This window comes from Rhipicephalus microplus, chromosome 1 (assembly GCF_043290135.1).
Source record: "Rhipicephalus microplus isolate Deutch F79 chromosome 1, USDA_Rmic, whole genome shotgun sequence".
Lineage (NCBI taxonomy): Eukaryota > Metazoa > Arthropoda > Arachnida > Ixodida > Ixodidae > Rhipicephalus > Rhipicephalus microplus.
In genome coordinates this window covers 49282987-49302665 of record NC_134700.1, presented here as the reverse complement: position 1 = coordinate 49302665, position 19679 = coordinate 49282987, and the positions used below count along the sequence as shown (strand labels likewise).

The 19679-nt window shown below is 43.1% G+C and overlaps 1 protein-coding gene and 1 long non-coding RNA gene across 6 annotated transcripts in view; both read right to left on the bottom strand.

Moving 5' to 3' along the window:
• LOC119178502 (uncharacterized) overlaps positions 1–19679 on the bottom strand; it is a 663369-nt gene that overhangs the window by 587236 nt on the left and 56454 nt on the right. The gene's annotated exons all lie outside the window — the stretch shown is intronic.
• LOC142767801 (uncharacterized) lies at positions 12193–16077 on the bottom strand. The gene is made up of 3 exons (XR_012885129.1): positions 15828–16077; positions 14647–14723; positions 12193–13031 (listed from the first exon to the last, which is right to left on the bottom strand). It is a non-coding gene; the product is annotated as an uncharacterized LOC142767801 (long non-coding RNA).

Genomic DNA, 19679 nt, shown 5'->3' with positions numbered 1-19679 from the left:
TTCTAATTATCAGTATCATGTTTATCACTGCTTGTTTGCAGCAGTGAGACATATATCCTTAATGCAATGTCATGCCAAATCGAAAAGCCGTAGGCGATCACAAATTTTGTACAATCTTAAGACCCACAAATTGTGCTGAATCGCTTGTCCGTCGTACTTCTTCACACCGGAGCATGGGCTGTGAGCGCTTGCTTGATCGGTAATTCCGCACTCATGGCCGCTCTAGTGACCAAATACTTTCGACATTTGCGCCCTCAGTGCAGTCAACCGCTAATTCAGGGCTGCTCGCCCTTTAAGAAACTGAAGTATAGGTCTGTGTTCCATACTTAGCTGGCAGATAGTTCAATTTACTGTTGTCTATTCTTGCGCAAGGGCATTTTTTTGACGGGCCGTAACTGCAAAAAAAATGGTCTAATGCAACTTGCTTTTATTGTTTGTGAAACCTTATGCCTAGTATAAGATGCGAAGAAAGTGTAAAAATATGAAAATGAGTTTTTTATTTGTTCTCAGAAGTTTTCCTTGCAGGCTCTTTTCTTGAAGTGAGCGCAGTTATAGCAATTCATAAAAAAGTGCTAATATATAAGCTTTGACAGTTTTGCAAGTATACGCATCCTAAAAAATTGATTCGTAGTGCTCACCAATCTGCCATATGCCCAATGTGAAATGAATGCCTGCAACGGAGGCAGAAAACATGTTTAGGTCAATTTTGAGAATATTTGATAAGACAACTTTCACGACGCGGACAATCAAAATATACTTTTACGTAAGCGCATGTATCCCTATATGTAGCCAAATATCAGATGCATAGATTCGATATTTTTTTGTGTGATTCAGCACCAAACTCAGTAACCTAGACGAGCAGGTAAGCGTGACATTTAACCTCTCTGTCATTATTGATTTATTGTGCTTCGAAAAGTCTTTTACGGCAAAACCAATTGCGGATCTTTTCTTTCCACTAATCAGGCAAGAACATATATTATTTTGAAAGAAATTTAAGAGCTCGACCAGCAGTGCCTTGTTCGATCTTACGTGAAACGACACCACAATAGAATCATACTCGTTCTCCTCGAAAACTAAAGGGGAAAATATATTATTGGCACAAAAAGAAGGAACGTGTACAAATTTACTAACGCTGACTTGAGCCACACGCAAAAAGCCACAATAATAGACACAACCGAAGAGGTTATGGCTAAACTGGTGGCCCGAGGAAACATGATCAGGCCGTTGTTTAAACGAACAGGCTGCCAGTCCTTCAAAGGACCAATTTTTATTGACATAATCACATATAGCAAACTAGTAATGAATCTAAGAGAAGCATAGTTGAAAATATTTTTACTTTATTCAGTGCATACATCTATATAGCATAAATAGAAATATTGAAAGTAAATGACCACGCAAATGACAAATTTATAATTTTTGGCTGCATACAGTAGATAATATTGATGTTACTCGAGCACTTTTGCTCGTCAGCAGGGCTCACTCAAATATAATTTTTTGATCGCGATCAAGAATGAGAATTGCTAAGTGGAGCACATTAGTCTGGGATCATTTTGGCTAAGATGTGAGTCAAACCACTATTTGGGAGCTAGATCACGATCAAAAGTGGCCTTGTGACACCGGTAGTGAAAGTGACTTGCGTTACAATCACTGTGATAAAACACTCGATAATAATAAACACTACAAAAGAGAAGACGGCAAACGGTCTTCCTGTCAGACCAACGCTACTTACCCGATTATGCAGTGTAGAGACAGGCCAGGTAGAAGTCGTTGCCGCCGAACGCCTTGCTTAGTTGTACATGAACAAGAGGGTGCACCGCATAATACTAAGCCGATAAGTGCATCCACGCATTTTCTATATATACTAAAATTTCACATTGTTAACTGCTTATGAAGGGACCACGGCGAAACCCCATATTACTTTGAATGCGAAACGCTATTACGTGATTAAAACCACCCGTTATGCAACTGCGACGTTCAATGTAGACAATGTATAGCCTCCGATACGAACGAAAAAAGTGACAATGGTAAAGGCTATGTGAATGCGTCACTTCTTTTATAACTTGGTAATTTTAGATATCCTACATACAAATTGTAATAGCACTTTTTATTCATCTTTGCGTTTTTAGTTTGCTGATATCCGATGAGCGCAAATTTACCAAGAAAAGAGAGAGAGAGAGATAAATAGAGAGGAAAGGCAGGGAGGTTAACCAAGCTTGGCTCGGTTGGCTACCCTACACTTGGGGTGGGGGAAAAGGAGAATAATAGAACGGAAAGAGATAGAAAAGAAGAGGAGTAAGAACGAGAAGCATGAATGGTCAGCTCGAGACTACACGGCATGGTCTCGCACAGTTCTTTCACAAGCGGTCGTGAAGTCTGGTGGTCCTTAAAAAGTACAAGAGGGCTTTCGTGGCTTTGCGCGTATGGGAAGCCGTCGGCCAAGGTCCCAGGATCTTCTTTTCTTTAAGCGGCCGTGAATCCAGCTGACAGAGCTTGGCTTGCATGATACGTCGTTCAGTCTGGTATGCTTGGCAATGACATAGAATTTGCTCAAGCGTTTCCTCGCAGGCGCAGATGTTGCATGCCGAAGTGCTCGCCATTACAAGGAGACGAAAGTACGAATTCGTAAATGCCACGCCAAACCTCATGCGACACAGTAAAGTTTCAGCGCATTGTGGAAGCCCGGATGGCAAACGAAGTTGCAAGTTTGGGTCGATCGAATACAGGTGCGTGTTGGAGAAACCCTGCGTATTCCATTGTAGGAGAGTTATACGACGAGCAAGTGATTGTAGTAGCGTTGCAGCGTCCGTTATCAAGAGTGGTATGGGCGTGTGCTGGTCTTGGTCATGAGCCGATCGAGGAGCTTCATCCGCGCGGTCATTGCCGACGATTCCGCAATGACTCGGCAACCACTAAAATATAATATCTTGACCTTCCTTGAGCGCTTCGTGGTAGACGTGCCTAATCTGATATACTGATTGTTCGAGTAACCCATGCTGCATAACAAACTGTAGTGACTGTAAGGCTGACCTGGAGTCGCAAAAGATGGGCCATTGGTTAGGTTGCTGCCAAAGAATGTACTTTACTGCACCTTGAAGTGCTGCGAGCTCTGCTGCTGTCGACGTCGTGGTGTGAGAAAACTTGTACTGAAGCGACACATTTTCAGGTGGAACAAGCGCTGCTGCTGTAGAGCTGTTGGAATTAGTAGAGCCATCGGTGTAAACATATATGCAGTCGAAGTACCTTTCGTCCAACAGACGTAAAGGCAATTGATTCAGGGCTAGCGTTGACATGTGTGCCTTCTTAACGATTCCAGGAACTGATAAGCGCACGTCAGGTTGATGAAGACTCCATAGCGCAGCTACTGGATGCATCGCAAGTTTGAAGCCAGGCGGTAGTATGTCCGGATGTTTTGTCACAATACCGCAGTACGAAGAATGGGGCCTCCGAGCTTTCAAACACGCTAAATGATGTGACGGTAGCCGTGATAAATGCCGAATGTGCGCTCTCAGCGTCTCAACAATGATATGCGTTGTGACCGGTTGTTTTGTGCAATAACAATAGTTGACACTGTCGATGAGCATCTTGGAAGGCCAAGGCACGTCCGAAGTGCTTGGGCTTGTACGCTTTGCAGTGCACGGGTGTTAGTCTTGCACGTGTTGGACAGGACAGGAAGGCTGTACCGAAGAGTTCCGAGAAAGAGGGCTGTGTAAAGCTGCAACATGGAGCCCACAGATGGGCCCCATGTTTTTTTGGCGACGAACTTGAATACATTGTCAATTCAAATGAGCTTTTTCTTCAGGTTTGTGACATGCGGGCTCCAGGTTAGGTCTCGATCTACGATGACACCAAAGAATCTATAAGTGCTCTTATATGGGATTGATCTGCCATCGATGCACAATGGGTAGAAAGACATCGGTTTGCGTGTAAACGCCACCGCTGCGAATTTTTCTGCGGCGATAGTCAAACCTTGCTGGCGAAGGTATGTCGATGTCATTGCTGCCGCTTTCTGTATTCTTGGCGCACTTGAGGCCGTGTCATGCCAGACGCCCAAATGCAGATATCATCAGCGTAGAGAGATATATAAGCTTTCTGAGGCAGCATTTCGGTGAGCCCCACGAGAACCAGGTTGAAAAGAGTCGGACTCAATACACCGCCTTGTGTCACCCCACGACTTGTGAAATACTTATTCGTAGACCCAGTTTCAGTTAGAACGAACATGGATCTCTTTGTGAGGTAGCGTCTTACCCATCGAAAGACACGACCTCCAAGTTCAGCTGCTTCAAGAGCATTGAGAACAGCCTCATGGGTCACGTTGTCATAAGCACACTTCACGTCTAAGAATAGAGCTACCAACACCCGCTTCTGAGCTTTCTGATGCTGAACAGAGGTCACTAAGTCAGTAACGCTAACAACTGAGGACCGACCTCGTCGAAAACCAGCCATAGCATCAGGATAGATGTTATAATGCTCCAGGTACCAAGAAAAATTTCATTTTGACCCTGCAAACTCCCCTACATGCCCTGCCAGGGCCTACTTTATTTCTTTCAGTGCTTGGGTAAACACACTCTTCAGACCGTCGAGCTCGCACGCCCGCCTCCACTCGCCGCTGCCGAGTAGCGGCGCTGCGCGAGTAGAACACGAATTTGTATCCACAGGGACTAGAATACAAATTACAGGGAAGTCAACTCGGCTGCAGCCTCTTTTTTTCCAAAGAAGGAAAACATGTTGAGCAATCATTACCAACATTTATGAATGCAGATGATATGGCATTTTTAGCTGACAACAAGGAATGTTTGCAGGCATTTTTATACATCTGCGCAGTAAGTGCGTATATGGTGCTAGAGGCCTAGTCAGTTGACATTTCTTACAGGATCAACTTTCGCCGCTAGCACCATGAAAATCTTGTATTGTTGCACAAATGAAAACAAACAAAAAATAAAATTGAGTCCTAACGAGGGTGATGGGTTAAGCTTGAAGTTCAGTAGGAAAAATCGGCAGTCACGATTTTATTCATGTCGAAGACAGTGAGCATAAGTTACAGGAAGTCAGGATAGTGGATAAATACAAACATGCAGGCGGATCGAACCTAAAAGAGCACGAAAAGATACGTAATGACTAGCAGTAACCTGAATGCAACCGTAATGAAAAATAGAGCACTGCGGAACTACAATAGGTATGACGTTGTGAGAGAGACTTTGAAAGGTGTCATGGTCCCAGGTTTGACGTTCGGCAATGTGGTCTTGTTCATTGATTCATTGATTTGTGGGGTTTAACGTCTCAAAACCACCATAAGATTATGAGAGACGCCGTAGTGGAGGGCTCCCGCAATTTCGACTACCTGGAGTTCTTTAACGTGTGCCCAAATCTGAGCACACGGGCCTACATCATTTCCGCCTCCATCTGAAATGCAGCCGCCGCAGCCACGATTCGATCCCGTGAACTGCGGGTCAGCAGCCGAGTACCTTAGCCACTAGACCACCGCAGCGGGGTATGTGGTCTTGTTCATGAAATCAGAGGTTCAAACAAGGTTGAATATTAAACAACGTGGCCTAGATAGACTTGCTTAAGGAGCAAACAGGAATACCCTAAACCAACGACTACAAAATGACATTTGATGGACATTGTTAAATTGCAGGGGAGCTAGGAGCAAGATAGAATTTGACGATTGATTTATTTGTGCGGTTTAACGTCTTAAAACCACCATATGATTATGAGAGACGCTATAATTTGAAAAGCGGTTGAGAAAGTTGAAAGAGGAGCATTTGGCTAAGAAAGCTTCAAGCTACCTGCACATGAAATTGTTGATACTAAATGGAGGAAGCGAACTCAAAAATTGTCAAGAGAGTAATTAGACAACAGCAGAATACCAAGCCAAAAGGTCAGATCGGATAAAATAAGGGTGAAGGAAACAAAGAGGGACATGTGAAAAATTAGAATGCTAACAAAGTCATCACTGGAGAACAACCAAACTTTCAAGCAGGAAATCGCAAAGTAAAAGATCTAAAATTATTCTCGGCGTAGTTCTCTGCTGTTCGAGGCAGAACGGGAGTATTGCGCACCAAGATGTACCGAGCATATCACGAAGGCACAGACACGTTACGTAGTGCATGTGAAGAGGAGGAAGCGGCTGAACATTTGATAAACTTCTGTAATGAACTCCAAACAATAGTCCAAGATAATGGCACTGAATTTTTCAAAGCGTTGGGGTTTAAGGACACTGAAGGCAAAATAGACTTTAAACAGGTAAAATAACAAGGAGGAGGATAACTGATTAGTGGTTTTAATCAAAGCACGAGCGAAATTTATTCATTCAACACACCATGGCGTCCGAGATAGTGGGCGCACAGTGGGTTTTTGTCCGGCTGTCCCAATCGCACGGAGAGTACGTGTTTGCAGAGGTGGGCGTTGCCCGCTCTTTTCTCCGCATCACAGTGCTCTTTCTTGCGGTCTAAAACGCTGTTGCGCTGTTGGAGGAGCTTCTATGTGACGAGAAAAAATTATTTCGTGCTTTTATTCATATTTTTTGTTCGTTTGGAAATGTCAGGTCAAGTAGTACGAGATGAAAATTCAATGCTGGGGAATTCCATTTTCAAATGTTTTTTTTTAATTTGCTGTAGATAGTCACCGGCCATATTCGAGCAGTTTCAATAGCGATGCCTCTGCAAGAGATCCGAAACTGCTCGATACTATACTTTAAAGTTCGCGGGCTGTATTATAGGGGAGAGGGAGGCACTAGCGAAAAAGAAAGAAACATAGCTGCGCGCTGCCCGATCCGCAAGTGAGGTCGGAATAGCGGTGCGTTTTACGTTTATGGATTGCTTTTTACACTTGATTCATTGGATTCTTCTTGCTCTCATTGAACAAGCACCGCTTTTCATGGCATCGCTGCTTCATGAATTCTCGCATACCCCCTAATTTACTTATAGCAGTGCTGCAACGTGGCTTTCTTGCTTCTTATAAGCGTTCTTCGCTTCTTAAGCTGCCATGCCAGCCGTCCAGCCGCGCTCGCCACAAGCGGTCTCCCCTGTAGATGAGGCACGTTCAGTGGGACTTCTCAAATACGAGCAAAACGCTGTTCGGCACGAGATGAATAAATAAACAAAATCATGGCATATGCACGGAGTAAATGATTAGTGGGGCGAAACGTCCACTGATCTGTTCATCCGTCCATGCATTCGTTCGTTCACGCGTCGGGTGACTCCTATCACGCTACAGCACGCATCAGACGGACGGACGTTTCGCCCTATTCATCATATCATTCACTCCGCGGATATGCTGGCTACGCTGGATAGAAGGACGACTGACTAAGTGGTGCTATAAAGAGCTTCGTCCCTAAAAGCATAAAAACCACGTTGCACGACGCGTCGCAGCAGTGATTATGTCAGCGCGCCTGTATTATTTTTAGAAACAGCGTTACAGTTAAAATCATGAGTAGTCCTACGAAATTAACAAGAAAATGACCCATCCAATAACGAGTAATTCGTGAGTGAAGTATGCGGCGTTCTGACTTAGCTTGTGGGTTGGGCTGTCAGTTTTTAATAAATGTGCAGCATTTTATAGTCGCACCTACTCACGAATTTGCCGTTGGCGGTGCCATTGACATCACCACAGCGCATGCTGGCATCTCGTGCCCAAGTTTTTTTTTTCCAAACTGACGTGCAGAAGGGCACGCAGAAGTGTGACATATTACTGAAATAAATAGAAGAAACAAAACCTGATGTCAATGTTTCTAACATGAAAAAAATTATAGCATTGACAGGCATCAATTGTACAAACCGTAACCCTTTGCAACCTAATAAATAAATTGCTTTTATTGAATCAACCATTCGTTTTGTCTTCCAATCCAAAATTTTTTCTCGTTTATGCAGTGGGTACGCGATAAAATAGTAAAAGATCTCTAAAAATAGGAAAGCAACATGATTCAACGACAATAACTAGCCCAGCTTTCACCCACATATGCGTCTCCAGAAAGGGAGAATGCTAGAATGCCTCTGTCACACGCAAATTATTTTCTCCTCGAAACGATCTATATAAGAAACATTTAGCAGTTGAAATGCTTATATTCGCTGATTGGGAGAAAATAAAAGCACTAACAGAAAAAAAATGCTTGTTTTCAGTGCAACTACAAGATTTTTTGGTGGCTTTCTTTCACACGCGAGAAAAAAAAAAACATGCACACGCTGAAATCTCACGCGCTCTGTCTTCTGCCATGGTCTGCGCCACTCGAGGAACCCACAAAAACGCGCCCCCTCATGGTGGCCGGGTGCGTAGGACAACACTCGCTGCTTTTGTTGAGGAGCGCCGCGATTGGGATGACCAGAGAGAACCACGCCGCGCGCCCGCAATCTCGGAGGCCTTGTACACATAGTGATATAGTTTATTTTATCGTTAGGTGACGTGAGCCGCCGCTTGAACGAAAGGGCGCAGTCGGTTACATTAATCGATCCATCCAACCATCCAACGCGAAGCTGCCGCTGAACAGCCGCACGTTTGAGGAAGCTCGCGAATTCCTGTTTTCATGCGAGTTAACTTGCAATCGTGCTTCTCGCCGACTTTGACAGATACAGGGAAATTTAAAAATAACACGAACGTAGCGGCGCACTGTTTTTACCCACCACTGAGCATAGCGGCAACAACAAAAAAAAATTGGCAGATCCCACGTAACATATTTGCACAGCGAAAGACTATGAGTAGTTACGACGCAACTACAGAAGAAGAGACAAGGACAGAAAGAGCGCTCTTTTTGACCTTGTCTCTTCTTCTGTAGTTGCGTCGTAACTACTCGTAGTCTTGCGCTGTGCAAATATGTTGATTCCCATTCACCAACTAGCCCAAGCATCTGTCTTATCAGATGCCACGTACAGTGAGAATCGATGATATGCGAAGCACAAATGAGAAGGTTGATATGTCACTTTAAAATCAGCTCAACTTTATGAGGTGGAGGTAAATTATGCTGTACATGACTTCCGTGTCACGATTATCATGTTTGGATTTGTCGTTTACTTTCGTCATCTATTCGCGTCTCGTGATACCAAATTTAGTAGATGTGGAGTGACTTCGTCGTCCATTGACGGCAAGTAACACCGAATTTGGTATATGTGGAGCTAGCTAAATGGCCGTGAGTGCATCATGAAGGGCTCAATATACTGCAATGTAGCGTTGACGCGCGCGCACGCTGGGCACGGCGACGCTGCGTTAGCAAAACGCGAGCACGCAGTAGTCTGACGCTAGGCGCGACCAGCGTCCATCGCCGTGGGCCGACGGCAATCGGCGCGAAACGGGATATGCTGCATTTCGCACCGATTTGTTACCCAGACAACACTGCATTTCTCTCTTTTTGTGATGGAGGGACGCCGGACGCGCTGAAACGCGCATGTGTGAAGCAACGCAGTGCGGCATGCGCCTGCGAGTATATCGCAGGACCGGCGCCTGGCGTGGCAACGCCGGCGTGACGCGACGAAATGAACGCCGGCTAGCACGCACACCGCGTCACGTCAAAATGTATTGGAACCACGACTGTGGCATGTAGTCATGTTGTCACATGACACGCACGTCATGATTTTTATGTTAGGGTCTGCCGCTTGTGTTCGTCATGCAATCATGCCGTACTATACCGGTTTTGCAACATGCCATGTGAAACAAACCACCGCAAGAGCTGCAGGACCATGAAATGTAAATAATGACATTCATGACATGCAAGTCATCGTTTTCATGGTACGACTAAAAAAATCTGCTCTACATGTAGTCATGATATGCTATACCAAGTTTGGTATAAATACTATTATTGAAATGGCCAGAAAAGCTAAAAATAAAATCGTAGGTGGATAGATAGATAGATAGATAGATAGATAGATAGATAGATAGATAGATAGATAGATAGATAGATAGATAGATAGATAGATAGATAGATAGATAGATAGATAGATAGAAGATAGATAGATAGATAGATAGATAGATAGAAAGATAGATAGATAGATAGATAGATAGATAGATAGATAGATAGATAGATAGATAGATAGATAGATAGATAGATAGATAGATAGATAGATAGATAGATAGATAGATCCTTTGTGCCTCGCTTATTCTTCCGAGGGCAAGAAATTTCTTGATTTTTGTTCGATTTTTCCCTTGTCACAGATGGTAACACAACCAACATGATAATGACAACTAATGATAGTGCTACTACTCTTGATCTTTTTCTAAGTACTCATCCGGAGCTTGTGTCAAAGGTTTCTTACCTAACTGGCATAAGTTACCATTTGCTACTTTCGTTCGATATTAACATACTGTATCCAAATTGGCTAATAACACAAAGCTGATTCGTGATTACAATAAAGCTAACTCCGACGCTATTAACAATCAACTGCCCAGATTTCTCAGCCTTTTCTTGAACAATTTCGATAACCGCACGGTCGATGTAAATTGAAACTTATTCAAATCGAAAAATCATGAACTGATAAACAAACACATTCCTCTACGCAAGCTGTCTTCGAACCTTAACGTGCCATGGTTCAACATTAACCTTAAAAGACTGTTCAATAGCAAAAAAAAAACGGCTCTATCGGGCAATGAAGCGGTTTCCTTCCGAAAATTATATTACTTCATATTAGGTTGCTAACCCCCATTACTTAAGCACACTAAAAAGCGCTAAATTTAATTTCCTTCAGCACACTTTACCTTCCATGCTTAACACTGACCCAAAGAAATTTTGGCGTGTTGTCAGACCTACCAAATATAATTTTAATCACCTAGTTGATTGTAATGGTTGTATTGTCCCGATTGCCGAGTGTCCTCATGTGTAGATTGACGTTTTACACCGGAACTTTGTCGCGCCATTTGATTTTTCATCCAGGTAAAGCTTCCTTTAACTATTTACCACTGGATCCCATTAGGATTGATTCAGCCGGCATTGTTAAAAAATTTGAATCTTTGAAACCTTCTTGTATTCCCAGATATGATCTAATCACTACAAAGGTTTTGAAAAGCACTCTTACTTACTCATCAACAATATAGTCTAAACTTATTCAACAGTCACTGCATACTCGTGAATTACCCTCCGACTGGAAGGTTGGGGAAGTGGTCGCTCTGCACAAATCGGGAAGCAAAGAGTCTCCTTATAATTATCGCCCCATCTCATTGACAATAGTCTCCTGTAAAACTCTAGAACATCTACTGTTTTCTCACCTTGCAAGGTGTCTTGATATTAACTAAATTTTTTCATGCGCATAACACGCTTTCCGCAAAACATTTTCATGTGAGACACAGTTGCTATACTTTACCCATCAACTTCATGTCATTTTGGTTCGTCATTCACGTGCCAATTGCATTTTTCTAGACTTCGCTAAACCTTTCGATAAAGTAAGCCATAAACTACCATTTTTCAGGCTTAGCAAACTAAACGTTGATCACAATCTTTTCGCCTAGTTTGTGCAGTTTATTCTTAACCGTCCACAGTTTGTGACGTGCAATGACCATAAATGTTCACTTAGTCCCGTTTTATTTGGTGCGCCCTAAGGTTCCGTTATTGGTCCTCTTCTTTTTCCTATTTTTATTAAGGATTTGCCAGAATTTGTTTCCTCTAACCTCCACCTATTTGCTGATGACTGTGTTATTTTTCGCGAAATAAAGGATTTTAATGATACTAAAATATTGCAAAATGATATCGCTTCCATATCTGATTGATGCTTGATGTGGCAACTGGAACTTAACACTTCTAAATGCAAGGTTTTGCATGTTCCGCGGTCCACGCTTTCGTCCCCTGCTTACTATTTAAAAAACACGCCGCTCGAAAACGTTACATCATATTGGTACTGAGGTGTCAATATTTGTGATAATCTAACCTGGTCCTTGCATGTTGAGAATTTAATTAACAGCGCTAATCGCATGTTAGGATACTTACACCGCATGTTTCTTACCGCACTGGTCTCATTGAAAACACTGTTATACAAAACATTAGTAAGATCGAAACTGGAATACGCAACTTCGATTCAGGACCCCAGCTCTGAAACTCTCATTATATCATTAGAATTAGTCCAGAACAACGCCGCTTGTTTCATTCTTCACAAATACAGCAGAACAGATAGTGTTACATCCATGAAAAATTTCTTGCAATCACCTCATCTGGCTACCCGTCACAAACACAGTAGGCTTTCCTTGTTACATAAAATTTATTACAACAACTCCATTCAACGCACCGCTCTTATTTCCCCACCTTCATATGTCTTGCCCCGCACTGACCACCCTCACAATGTAGGCATCATGACATGCCTCAATAATACTTGTTTTCAGTCATTCATTCCTCGTACGTCGAACCTCACCAACAGGGGTATAGGGGTTGCTCCTTTCAGGGAGCAATTGCACTGCCACTCCCAATACTCCCCTAAAAGAAGTAACTGCAGATAACGAACCGTTGGTCTCCTTTCAGTTCCTCCTTCAGAGGATGAGCAGTTACTTCCTCCAGTTCCTTCCTGCGGACCAACAGTTACTCCCACCGATTGCTCCCTGCGGACCAACCATTACTCTCACCAGTTGTTCCCTAAGACCAACAGTTAGTCTTTACCGTTCCTCCCGCGTGTTCGCAGTAACTCTCTGAGGACCAACTGCACATGCTTCAAGTTACTCCTTGTGGAAATATTTATCTCGAGTATGCTTGTCACACGCTCAACACATGGCGAGAGCTCTCTGGAAGAGCACTGATTGGGTGCTTCTAACACAAAAAGTGGATAATATTGAAAGGAAAAGAAATGCTTTATCGTTTTTCTTTTTGTTTTAGGTCGTCGTGTGAGCACTTGTAGAAGTGGACTTCGCCACACCACAGCCGGCACTAACCAAGCACCATAATATATCAAAGGTTTTGTGCGTCTTCCGTGGAGAAACAATCTTGAATTTCTAGCATAGGGCAGTCTGTGTCATTATTGGAGAGAGAAGGGCAACATTTCCAATTGCGAAGGACTCGAGCTTTGCAGGACTGGTATTTCCATCAGGCCAGCCCAGCGGAATGTCACCACAGGCATATGTGAAGTATCTCATTGCTGCAAGAAAAAAAATAGAAGTGTGAGGTTAAACATTCCAGAATCAATACATAACAATGAGTCCCACACATTGCAGCAGCGTTCACATTTTAGGATGTCTACTGCAAAACGAATGTGAAAAAAAAGGTTCGGCCAAACGTTACTTGGTAAGCCATATAAATGCTGATGTGGTAGACGCTTTTCACATGATGTCTCAGATGGCAGTATTCTGGAAGAACATGTGCAGCAACTCAAGAAGCCATATTTGTAGCAGTTAAAGGTACCCTTAGGTTAACTTGTTTCCTATAAACAGTTGAGATACATTTCTATGAGCGCATTCACCAATGGGCATTCTAAGCGAGATCTTGTGCGTGGCAAATAACACGTACCGTCCACTCATGTTAAAATACATATTTAGCTCGTGCACATAGTTGTTCTCAATTTTACTGTTCCATCATATGCTGCTGCTTCATGAATTGTGCAATACCTGTAGGCACTGTACACTGTTTATTGTACACTGGCACTGCAGTGGTGACAGAGGCAGCAAAGCCTGCTTGAAAGCAATCATTCGCAGAGGCTACATGATAATACTCAGTGTAATTCCTTATACCTCATGTAAACGGCAGAACAAAACTATAGACATAAATAAGTATAGACCGTGCTACCTTCAAACAATGCTTTAAATATAAAAAACTTGGGTGCACTTGTTGACTCGGTTGACGAGTCAAGCCACGAGATCAGTGAACGAAGCAATATATCTTAAGGCATGCACAGATATTCTAATCCTTTGTATGACAGTGTCACAGATAGCTTGCCGATACACATATATCTGAGCGCAACAATATATGAAGCTTTTATTAGTTCAACGTCTTGTTGGTTCACAGGCGATCAGGTTACTGCTCTGTTGGACATTTTGGAATGAGCGCATCGTGGTGTCCAAAAAAAAGCATTATTAGAAGTTAACGCCTGATGTGAGTGTCTGCCTATTTATTTTGTACTGCCTTCTTCATGTGCCACAGAGACAATTTGAGGATGTGCTACCATTCAAGCCCACATTGCATGTCTGGTCAACGTGATGGAAATATAACATTAGGAACATTGCCACCTCTGAAAAGAGCATAACACTTCAGTATCTTGGAACAGCAAGAAGGTGCACAAGAAAGCTAAGCACACTCTTACAGAACTTTAAACGAGAATTTTTCAGAGTGGAAGAGGTCAACATGCTGTGGCACCTTTAAACCCCCCAAACATGCGCAGAAAACAGGGTAAAGGCGAGTCAAGAAAAGCTGTTATGAAGGCCTGCGCACGGACAGCTTTGTGAATATAGGCCTAGGTATTATGCTTTGTGCAAGCCAAAACCCGTGTATATAGGGAAAACGTACTTTTATTAGCCCTAGCATAAACAAATCTTGGCAGTTGGCTTCCTAGTACAAACAGCGATCCCTGCAATGAAAAAATAAACATTCTATCTTAACGGTAACAGTGTAAGCACACACAAGGGCCAGCGGAACCATGTCAAAATGTCAGTGCCAGTGTAACCATGTGGCATGATACACTATTCGCGGGCCAACACATGCGCAGTTTGCCCCTAAAAAGCGATGCTTTCATATACGTAGTACAAAAAGTCTGCACTTACCAACATTCACTTGCTTTCTGTACTTAGCATCGTTGGGAGCATCTTTATCTGCAGTATAACCAAATTTGTGCCATATCCTTGAAAAAAAAGTAGTAAAAGACATGCATCAAATATTGTTTCATTTGGTAGCAGTGAAGTCAGGTTAAAAACAGCCAAGTGGGAATCAGCCTAATTATGTGCATGCAGCAAATACCGAACGACATTATTGAGGTTTTCGAAATTTTCATCGATTGGTATTGACGTCAAAATGTGACTTCAACGGCTTGCCAAGTTTTCACAGCGGAGAAAAATTCCACGATGCAGAATAATGACAACGCTAACGTGAACCTACAGCATTTATGATTATCTTTCGCAATATTAAGTTTTGCGAAGGTTTTGCATCACTAAAGAAGTCCGAATTATTTAGGTTGTGTCTCCTCCCATTGTTCTATCCATTTGCAAAGTGCTCGCTTGATGGTGCACTTATAAAATAATACGTTCAGCGTAGAGGTGAAGCAAGGGACGCAGTGATGTAGGCAGATTTTTTTTTTTTTTTGAGGCGTGTGGGCGGGGGTGGAGGGTTCGTTTATCTGAATTGGAGGCCGGGCAAGCAAATATGGTCGTCATAACACGCTCCCTATGCGCGGCCTAAAAAAAGTTCTGCGCGCCACCACATGGCTATGCCTGCGAAATGATGCGAAAATGATTTGTTCACGTGCTGATCTGCATACACTCTACAGGTCTAAAAAATGCGGCCGAAAGCCCCAACACCTAGCCGTTAACGTTACATAAAGCCAATGATAGATAAGTACCAGTATGAAGGCAGTTACGAGACCGCCGCAATGTTTTTTTCGAACTAGGTATTGTTGCCGAAAGGAACCTTTAACAGCAAAAGTACACTGGCACTGTAGTGGTGACAGAGGCAGCAAGAGGGTATGCAGGCGGTAATAATAAAGGTAATTTAGTCCGATACGGCTAGCAACAAATACGGTGAATAAGCAAGAGCAAATCATTTCTCTTTTGACAGCGCAACCACTCAGCAATGTCTTTGGAAAAAAACAATGAACTAGCTGTTCGAGAACTCAACATTTTTCACAAGCTGTGAACAAGCATACATTTGGGATTGAAAACACCCCAACCAATGTTACACTGTAATAACTCGCACTGTAAGAGCATTAAATGTTGCTGGAAGTGCCACTCACCTGCAAGCTCATGCATTCGCAGTCTTTTATCCGACGAGCGAACAGGTTTGCAGATAGCTGAAGACGTGTTTACGTTGTGTTTGTTCCACCCAGCAGCAAAATCCACAACAACATTGCGCTCTCTGAAGGTAAATATACACTAACCTTCATCACGAATAAGCAGAAAGGCAAATCTGCGACGCACATACACGATCAAAACATAGCACACAAGCTCGCATGTTCACGTGCTCGCCGACCACAAACCATACGAATATGAGTAGTGCGAACGCGAACCTAGTTGCGCCGAAAAAAAACGTCAAGCAGTGGCAGCACAGGCGTAAGCGCAATGCTTTCAGTGTGTTCTGCTAACACACTTATAAAAAACTAAGGTATACTAAACCTATAATTATTTCTAATGATTGAGTTTAATTTTTTAGTGCTAGTACACATAAACATCAAATAATGATCACTTTGTAAATTACATCGTTTGCTACACTAGCGCCACCTTTGTCGTGCGTGCGCAGATTTGTCATTCTGCCCTGAAACTACACGTTGAAGCATGCTACTAAGTTTTACGGCTGATAAAAAGCACGTCTGAGACCGCTTTTTTTTTCCCGATATATTTGGGGGGGGGGGGGTGGAGGAGCTTCTTTTGCACGTGTTTCGGTGCTTGATCGGCTTTTACGCCCTTCTCTAGTAGACGAATGGCCTGTATGGGCTTTTTTATATCGTTGTTTTTCACGTGTTTTGGCGTTTGATCTGCCTTGACGTGCCAACTCTCCATGCTGCTGCGGCGTGTGTTAGGCACTTGCGGTAGCTGTATTCTCAGGCCTTCTGTGTTCAGCCAGCGCTGCTATTTTATTATCTGCGGATGCTAAAATAAATCTCTGTTTTGGTTTGGTGAAGTTTGGCACACAGAACAAATATTAATCTGGCCCATGAATACCAATGTGGGCCGCATGCATATTTGTGTGCGGTGTCCTTCAGGGGAGTAAACATTGCGCGACGAGAGCATTTACAGCGGTTCCTCCTTCCGTTGCTCCCTTAGAAACTTCAGACGAACAGTTGCTCTCCGCTTTCGAACATGTCGACCATCTTGTTCCGCTTGGTCCTTTCGGAGAGTAACAGTTGGTCTGAAGAAGCAAAAAGAGCCGTTGCTCCCATTTCGGCCGTTTTCGGCTTAGAGTGCAATGGAACCACCTTCCCGGACCAATCGCTTTCATTCAAAAAAACGAACGCTTCCGTACTGCATTATATTAACAATGTAACAGCTGTCAAGTGTATATGTTTAGTTGCTGTTTCTGCTGTACTTTATTTCTTAGTTGTATTGCTCCCCCTACATGAACCCCCACTCCCCTTTGTAATGCGCTTGCCCTTGAGGGGAAAGAAAGAATATATATATATATATATATATATATATATATATATATATGTATATATATATATATATATATATATATATATATATATATGAATAGATAGATAGATAGATAGATAGATAGATAGATAGATAGATAGATAGATAGATAGATAGATAGATACGCCCAAAGTCAACGACGTTCGCGAAGAAATGCTTTGCTTTCAAAAACGCCATGCCTGCGCGAAAGTCTGAGCACAGTTACAGCAAAACCTAGACGAGCAGCCTCGCAGAGCCTTATCTAAACTCTTATTGGATAACTGCCGCAAGCACTCTTGCTAAGTAACCACTATAGCTATAATAATAATACCTTCAGGGTAGTAGACTAGTATTCGCTATGCTTTTTGGTCATTCTTGTAAGAAGCGTTGTAACCGTAAACATTTGCAAGGAATTTAGTACGCATAGTTAATGCACAGGCTGACGACGATGACAAACATGCCTGAAGTCGGTATGTGCCACAGTTAATAGGTGATCAAAAACAAGCTCTTACAATGAGCTGTAGCAGTGGACAACCCACTAGTTGCGCTATTCGCTTTGTGTGACGCCTAGTTGTTCTTTTGGTGTTCTAAAATGCTGTGTTACTCATAATAACGATTTACTTTCTCGACATCAAGCCTGCCTAAGGCAAGTTTGTGAACAAGTTCCAAGCACCGGCGTGATTCAACTGTAGAATAAATGACTGGCATGCAGTGGACCAATGTTCGATCCCCGCTGTGTCCTTAGTTTCGCGATAGTGGTTACGGAAACCGGCAGCGGCGGCGGATAACTACGGCGCCACGCGTGACCAGTGTATTGATCTCATAACAGCTTTCGCTGTAAAAGATGTTATATGGTCTTTGTAACAAGCATGACTCTGTCTTTATCAATAATCTAGGCCACAACTGCTTAGAAATAAATCCGAGACAGAAAATAAGGCAAGTCAGTGTTTTTTTTTTTAAATGCGAAGCATTTCATTTCTTAGTGAACTTCATCGACTTGTTGGTGGGGCACCAACAATTCGCCATGTACGACGACTATCCAGGAGATTCAGAGCGGCACTGGCTCTCCACGCAGTCAGGTAAAGTGCGCGCAGCAGCCAACCGGAGAACAGCGATTGTGTGAGAGGTTTGGAGAACTGTAAGTGGTTCTCCTCACCTTTCACACATTGGTGCTGCGCCACCAGACAAAAGGTATGAATGTGTCGAGTGTTTGTGTCCTGTTGGTAGCCTGGTAAGTGCGACTTGTGTATAACAAGACCTGGATACTATAGCCCAATTCGGAAGGCTTGGTTTGATTACATGTACTATGTTTTGCATTCGCCTGGTAATATGTTTTGCATTCGCCTATACAATAGGCGCGGCCAGCACGCCCTGAGCTCTCGTCATAGAAAAGGTTTCAGATCAAGTGCAGATACTGCTATTCACGTATTGGTGGCAGCAATGTCTTGACCAAACGCGGCTAGCTGATCCGCCAATACGTTTCTGGTGATTTCGTGGTGCCTTGGCACCAAGCACACTGCAGTGTGTCGTTTGAGAGCGTAGATAGTGCATAAAAGAGAGTACCGTGACACAAGGACACGATTTTTATGTTTTAATTGAGTTTTCGAAGCTGTTACTAAGCTCAGCAAATCTGTGTATATTACTGCGTGTTCCAGTTGTAGTTCCCTAATATGCAGGAGGACCACAGATATCGCATGAGCTTCTGCCGTGAAGATGCTTGTTTGGAAGAGCTGAATACCAGAACAAAAAGAGGGTGGACCAATATCTGCACAGGACACACCAGCGTGAGCTTTTCAAGCATATTGGAAAAGTTTTGGGCAAGTGTACTATAGTGGTGGAGTTCGAGGAAGTGCGTGCGGATTTGTGCTGTAGGTACGTGTTAAGTGAGTTCCGCGGAAGATAGATCGCAGGCTATAACCTGCTACTTCCATTGTGGCGGATATCAAGCCAGATCTATTAAACGGTGTTTTGCAAGTGGCATGGCTGTTTCCTCGGCGAGCCTTCTGACACGGGGTAAGTAGAGTCGTCTCAGCAAAGAACGGTCTTTGAACAAGGTAGAATTAAACAAATCGTTATTGTGGAGTGAGGGATATGTTCCTCGTCTGCATTCACCCTAATATAGTACGTAAAGTATTATAAAATCTATGCACATAAAGCGACCAGTCTTTTGATTCAGCGTACAGGCTCTCTACGAGGCTAGTTTGAAAAGAACCTGTAGAAAGGCAGATGCCTAGATGTTAGACAGGGTAGAAAGAGAGATAGAGAGGCTTGTCAATAATCTGCCGATGAATCTGCAAACAAGGATGCAGCTACCCGCACAAGCAATCATCGTTATTCACGCGTGCTAGATATAACGCCTTGTCTTCTTGGACCCGACGCGTTTTTTCAGTTCTCTTCGGCGAACATTGCTCCAAATCACGACTGCCGAGTAGCGGGTAAGACAGAGAATGACGCAGGAGACAAGGCAAAAAAGCAGG